This window comes from Amblyomma mixtum, chromosome 10 (genome assembly GCF_055824585.1).
Source record: "Amblyomma mixtum isolate Tamu chromosome 10, ASM5582458v1, whole genome shotgun sequence".
In the NCBI taxonomy this organism is placed as follows: domain Eukaryota; kingdom Metazoa; phylum Arthropoda; class Arachnida; order Ixodida; family Ixodidae; genus Amblyomma; species Amblyomma mixtum.
In genome coordinates this window covers 137,090,640-137,097,001 of record NC_143021.1, presented here as the reverse complement: position 1 = coordinate 137,097,001, position 6,362 = coordinate 137,090,640, and the positions used below count along the sequence as shown (strand labels likewise).

The following is a 6,362-nucleotide window of genomic DNA, read 5'->3' as shown; positions in this document are numbered from 1 at the left end:
AACGGAGGCGAAGCCGGTTGTAGGTCTTAAAAGCACCGCCGTGACCAGCTTGCGGGTCGCTATGAAAGGCTGCGCATATTAAGGCGAAAGCCTTCAATGTCTCATCGTTGTAAGCAACAGTTGTCGACAGAAACGTCACGCTTTTCAATTGGTCGAAACGGTCGTGACGTCACAGTGCGCGAATTTCAAACGGGGCCAGTTGTACTTGGCTAGATACGCACCCCATCACTCCTCGCGCACATTTATCCAGATCTTTACAACCCAAACTGCAAACACTGTGGCCAACGTGCTACCTACGATCACATCCTGTGGGACTGCAAAATAGAGCCACCTCCGCGTGATCTAGTTACAGCTCCTTCTCTCGAGCGGTGGGAGACCGTGCTGGCTAGCTCTGACCCCAGAACGCAGGTTTTGGTGGAGTGGGCTGACAAAGTCGTCGAGGGCTATGTACTCTCGACCACTTAACGCGACCTCTTGCCAAGCTCTTCCCGACGAATAAAATGTTTTACAATCAATCAATAGTAACCATGCAACCAATTGAAGGGATCGTATAGTGATGCTCCAAGTAAGGGGGACTGAGCTCAGTTAATTCCTTAATTACACAATTAGCATAATTAACTTCTCTAGTCAGGCCATATAAATAAATAAAACCGAGTAGGAAATTGGTCGAGCCCGGGAATCGAACCCCGGTCTTCGGCGTGAGAGACGAGCATGCTATCCACTCCGCCATGCCAGCTTTTTTTTTTTTTATTTATTGCCTGACTTCGGCAAGAACCACAGTACACAAATACACTTACAGAGCGCAATGAGCAATAATTAACAACACTATCCGCCTGGGGGTGCGTGGCTTCATCATATTAAAACTCCTTAAGCGTCACCAAAGGCTCGACTCTTTCGAGCCACTCGGGAGCTTCAGGAGCAAGTTTGTGAACTTCAATATACTTATGCATGCACTCCCGAAAATAGATCCGTGCTGGCCGTGCATCAGGATCGCAATGATATCCTGCCATTCTGGAGCGCCAAATACAATGGAGGCCCATTAGCATAATGAGGTCGAATGGTGTCCCATCCTAACTCTCTACAGGCAAGTACCGAATACCATGAGCGTCGAGCGGAAATTCCTTTTTTAACGTCCGTTGCAAGATGTCCCAAAAGTATACCCCCTCCCAACAGTGCAAAAAAACGTGGTCTATTGTTTCTGGTTGTTTACAAATTAAACAATGTGATCCCCAAGGTAGAAATAACTGCTTCCTTTCCAAGAATTCCTTTACTGGTAGTGTTCCGGTATGTAATTTAAAGAAAAAAGTTTTTGCACTTGGCGGCACCTGCATCGCCTTCACACGCTTAAGTACGTCGCGTCCCTGGCCTCCATTGTATAAGGCCCTGTACATAGGTTGTGGAAGAACTACATCGCACAAATCTTTATACAACTTCTTCCTGCTAACAGAAGATAAATATTCATACGAAAATCGAACAGACAGGAATCGAACACTCGCGACAACCTCTCTAAAGTAACCAAAAATACGTCCCGAGAACCTTTCGGTTGTGACAACAAAGTCCGGCAGTGCATTTCCGAGCCTTAATTGGCACACAGTGCGCAAAAACGGATCGCTTACATCGCGCACAAAACAAAATCTGCTTACAATCTGCCGCAGAAATAAGTGTCCCAGACTCAGGCCGCCATCCTTCACCCGCCTAAACAAATTGGTCCGGCTACAGCGTTCCCAGTCCGCAGCCCACACAAAAACGGCAAAGATCCGGTGCAGTCTCTGTACGTTCATCCTTGCACAATGCAACACTTGCATCACGTACCACAGCCTAGACATAAAAAACAGATTGCACACTGTGGCCCTTGCGAAAATTGAAAGGTGTCGCCCTTTCCACCTTTCCACCTTTTCACGCGTGGCTTGCGTCTGTGCTTTCCAGTACGAATCGCTATCGCGATAACCGTCCAGTGGAACGCCTAAGTACTTTACCGGGGTCGTCACCCAGGACACGTTTGCAAAATTGCCGGGCTTCGTTGGCCATTCTCCGTGCCAAAGCCCCAGGGACTTTGACCAATTCACTTTACTACCGGTGATCTTGGTAAATTCTTTTACGCATGCCACGGCCTCGGTTATACCTTCCCGGTTCACTGTGAACACCGCGACATCATCCGCATAAGCCAGCAGCTTAACTTCTGCTGCCTGTAGCTGGAATCCTCGAATTTTGTCACTTTCCATGATATTCAAACACAACGCTTCAATGTAAATGCAGAATAGAAGAGGGCTGAGGGGACAACCCTGGCGCACCGAACGCTGCAGGCTAATGGGGGCCCCCAAACTCTTATTTACAATTAATCTTGTCGTGCAGCTCCGGTACGCCAAGGCCACTCCCTCACAAATAATGGACCCTAAATTCACATGGTCGAGTATGCAGAACAGGATATCGTGCGAAACACAATCAAATGCCTTCTCAAGATCTAGCTGAAGGATGGCTACACAGCTATTTGTGTAATCACAACATTCCAGCACACACCTCGCTTTATGAATATTGGAAACAATAGAGCGTCCCTTGATCCCACACGTCTGGTGGGGACCGACTATATCCTGAATTACTGACTGTAGTCTACAGGCTAAAATCTTCATGAAAACTTTATAATCCACGTTTGTGAGGGCGATAGGACGATATGCTGTGACCTGCTTTAACTTTTCTGCGTCATCGGATTTAGGGATTAGCACTGTATGGGATTTACCATAAGACGGGGGCAATTCATTTTCTTTGTAGGCTTCGTTAAAAACTGCTGTCAGTACTGGCACTACTTCGCGTTTATATGCTTTGTAAAAAGCGGCGCTTAACCCATCAGGTCCAGGAGATTTTCCCAGGTTCAAATTTTCTATCGCTTGCTCGACCTCCGACGCAGTTATCGGCAGCTGCAGCCTTTCTTTCTGTTCGTCATCTAATCGCGGCAAAGCGCCAAGAAACTTTTCCTTGAATGCGCTCACATCCACTTCTTGCTTTGCAAACAGCGCCTGATAATATTCAAGAAATGCCTGCTGGATATGCCCACTTTCTCCAGATAACGCCCCGCCCCATTCAATCTGTTCAATGTGGTTTCGTTGAGCATGCGTTTTTTCCATTCCTAGCGCTCGTTTTGAAGGTGTCTCCCCATCAGCTATATCTTGCGCCCTAGCCCGCACCAGTGCGCCACGATAGCGTTCTTCGTCAAAGAGTTCAATCTTATTTTTTATTTTCCTAATGTCATCCATCCATTTGCCAGGCTCTTCGCTTTCTCTTTCGAGAAGTCTAGCTAGTAAAGATCTTAAATTGTCCTCCTCACGCTTCTCCTCTTGTCGTATGCAGCTTGACCTTTCGATTGCTGCTATTTTTATTTGTTGTTTGCAAAGTTCCCACTGCTGCCATACTTTCAGTTCCCCGCTCGGCTTTAATTTACTGATTTCTTCGTTTACTTTCCTGCTAAAGATGTCGTCTGTAATGAGCTTATTATTTAATTTCCACATCTCCCAAGAAAACTGATTTCCTCGTTTCTTTGTCCCTATCCCACACTTCACTAAACAATGATCCGAAAATGATACCGGTACTACATTGTAGCTACTGCATTTTGAAATAACGTTCGGTGACACATAAATGCGATCTAGCCGTGCATGGCTTGATCGTTGAAAATGGGTGAGTCTCACACAACGCTCGCCTTCTAAACATTCGGCCACATCATCGAGGTTGCACGTGTCTATAATTTCTGAGAGTACTTCAGTGCTTCTGTCCCTAAATGCCTTTGCACTGGTTTTGTCACAGCCCCTCAGGACGCAATTGAAGTCACCCGTTACGATCAGGCATTTCTCACAACTGAAGTGCTTTTGTACGCGTTGAAAAAACGCTGTTCTCTCATCCACCGCATTTGGGGCGTACACACAAATGATGCGCCAATACGTTTTGTCGTACAGGAGGTCAACCAAAACAAATCGACCCGAAGGACACGCCGTATATGCCTGAACCTCAAGTCCCGGTACATTCTTTACAAAGATGACACAACCCGCAGACGTTCCTACAGCGTGGGCGACAACTGCAAAAAACCTAGACGTGAAACGTCTCACCATGCTCCCGGTCTCCTCTTCCCCGTCAATTTTCGTTTCCTGCACTGCCAGGACGTCAATGTCGTGCTCAGTTAAAAGGCGGTACACCTGGCTCTGCTTCTTCTTACTTGCCAGTCCCCTGACATTAAGTGTACCGACTTTCAAGGGGAACGCATGAGCCATTTTAATGCAGAAGAAAGAGGCCGGGAACATGGTGCTTACCCTTCACGTCTAGCGCTTGGCTAGACGACATCGTTGACACCGGAGCCATCCGGTGCTGGTGCCAGGCCTGGCAGCGGGGGCGGCTTGTCAAGGGCTCTCCTCTCCGTCGACACATTTGATCGTGTCCGGATGGACGACCGCCGTCCTTGGGTCGTTTTTGCCGGCGGCTCTTCGACGCTGGGGGCTTCCGCCTTGTCGTCTTCGGTTCCGGTCTGGCGTGTGGCCGCTTCGCTGGGGCAGGGACGCCGGTCGTGCGGGCGCCGCTCTGGTCAAGGTTCTCCTCGGTCAGAGTCGCTGGCTCAGTTTCTTGGAACGCTGGCACGCTTACTTCACCGCTCGACGCCTCCGTCTCCTTTCTAGTAGGTTCTGCCCCCTCAGGCTTGCGTCCGGCATCGCTGCGTCCGGCATCGGCTTGCTGCGTCCGGCATCGGCTTGCGTCCGGCATCGAAGAGCCCGTCGATTCTGCTTGCGTTTCGGGTTCCTCTATGCCTTTCGCGGATTCTTCAGCCTCGACTACATCCATCAGGAGTTCCGCAGAGTCGTCTTTCGACGCCCCGCCCGTAGCCACCGCGTAAGTGCGGACACACTCATTATCCGCGTGGCCGTACCGCCGGCATTTCGTACAGCGGGGAACCTTGCATTCACGCCGCACGTGGCCTGTACCATGGCAGCGCAAGCACTGCATTGGACGCCCAGGCGCTACGACAAGAGCCAACTCTCCGGCGACACGTACCTGGTGTGGCAGGTCATCCACTTTCAAGCCGGGCTTCAACTTCAGTAGGACCGTTCTTGTCGTTGAGCTCTTGTCATTGACGCCTTGTATCCGCCACCGCTCACGCGTAACGTCGGTCACTTCGCCAAACGCCGCGAATGCCGTCCGAATGTCGTCGTCGGCCACACCGTGAAGCATCCAGTGTAGCCGCAGCTTTACCTGCTGGTCTTCCGGGTCGATAATGAGGCAGCGGCGTTTCTTAACTTGCAGCTCGTTGAAGGCGAGCAACTTCTTTGCTGCCTCCGTGTTCCGCAGGGTAACCGCCCACACGTGGTTGATTTGGTAAGCCCCCAACGCGACCACGTCGGGGAGCATACCGGTCTCGGCCAGGGCGTCTCGGAAATCCTCGACCCGGAACGGCCTCGCTCGCACGTCGCCGTGAAGAAAAACGGTGTTGAAAACAACACGTCCTGTTGGCAGTGTCGGGAAAATAATCTGGTAATCCTTATCACCGCAGTCATCGATCCTGTTTCCGCGGCCGTCAAAGGCCGCTATCGCTGCTCCGCTGGAGCCCATGACCCTGCGATCCGTTCAGCTCGGCTGCCGGAAGCAGAATGACTCCGCCATGCCAGCTCGGTGGTTTGGAATGAACAAAGGCGCGTCTAGTGAATACGGTGTCTTCGCTAACTCCCATCCTCCTCCCTTCCCTTCCGGCGAGGTTTAGGTGTCCACCGAGATATGAGAGACAGTTACTGCGGTATTTCCTTTCCTCAAATGCAATTTTCATTTTCTTCATTACGGGTCCTCTTTGTCTTCTTTCACTCCCACTTCCTCCCTTCCTCTACGGTGCGGTTCAGGTGTCCACCGAGATGACAGAGAATTACTGCGCCATTTCCTTTCCTCAAAAAGCGTTGCGTTCAAAGGGCAAGACATCGCGCCTAACGGGTGGTGGCGTTCCGTGGACTCCCTGGCAGCGCTACAACACGCTGTCGCGTTCCACTCCTAAAAGCGAAGCTTAAGCGTCATTAATTAGCCGTTAATTAGTAATCATGCATTAATCAGTAATTAATCATTAATTATTGACTTGTCACCACTTAGTAATCAGTACTCAATTATATGTGACGCCACCAGTGCCACAGAGGCAGTCAAAGTGGTGCGGAAAACGCTTTCGCCTCTACTCACTTTAGACAGTCAAAGTGCCCCCTGAATTTTTCTGAGCGTAAATGTCCAGGGATCACTAGGAGCCATTTGCGCCCATCAGAGAGATAATTTCGGCGGTACAAAATCTCATCATGAATAGTGAAGTGGGCAGCCTGACGGCGCATTGCCCGCGGTACCGGCACGACAGAACGGTCTGA

The 6,362-nt window shown here is 50.2% G+C and overlaps 1 long non-coding RNA gene across 1 annotated transcript; it reads right to left on the bottom strand.

Moving 5' to 3' along the window:
• Positions 1 to 3,959: 3,959 nt before the first annotated feature.
• LOC149327058 (uncharacterized) lies at positions 3,960 to 4,501 on the bottom strand. The gene is made up of 2 exons (XR_016286568.1): positions 4,293 to 4,501; positions 3,960 to 4,209 (listed from the first exon to the last, which is right to left on the bottom strand). It is a non-coding gene; the product is annotated as an uncharacterized LOC149327058 (long non-coding RNA).
• Positions 4,502 to 6,362: the final 1,861 nt, after the last annotated feature.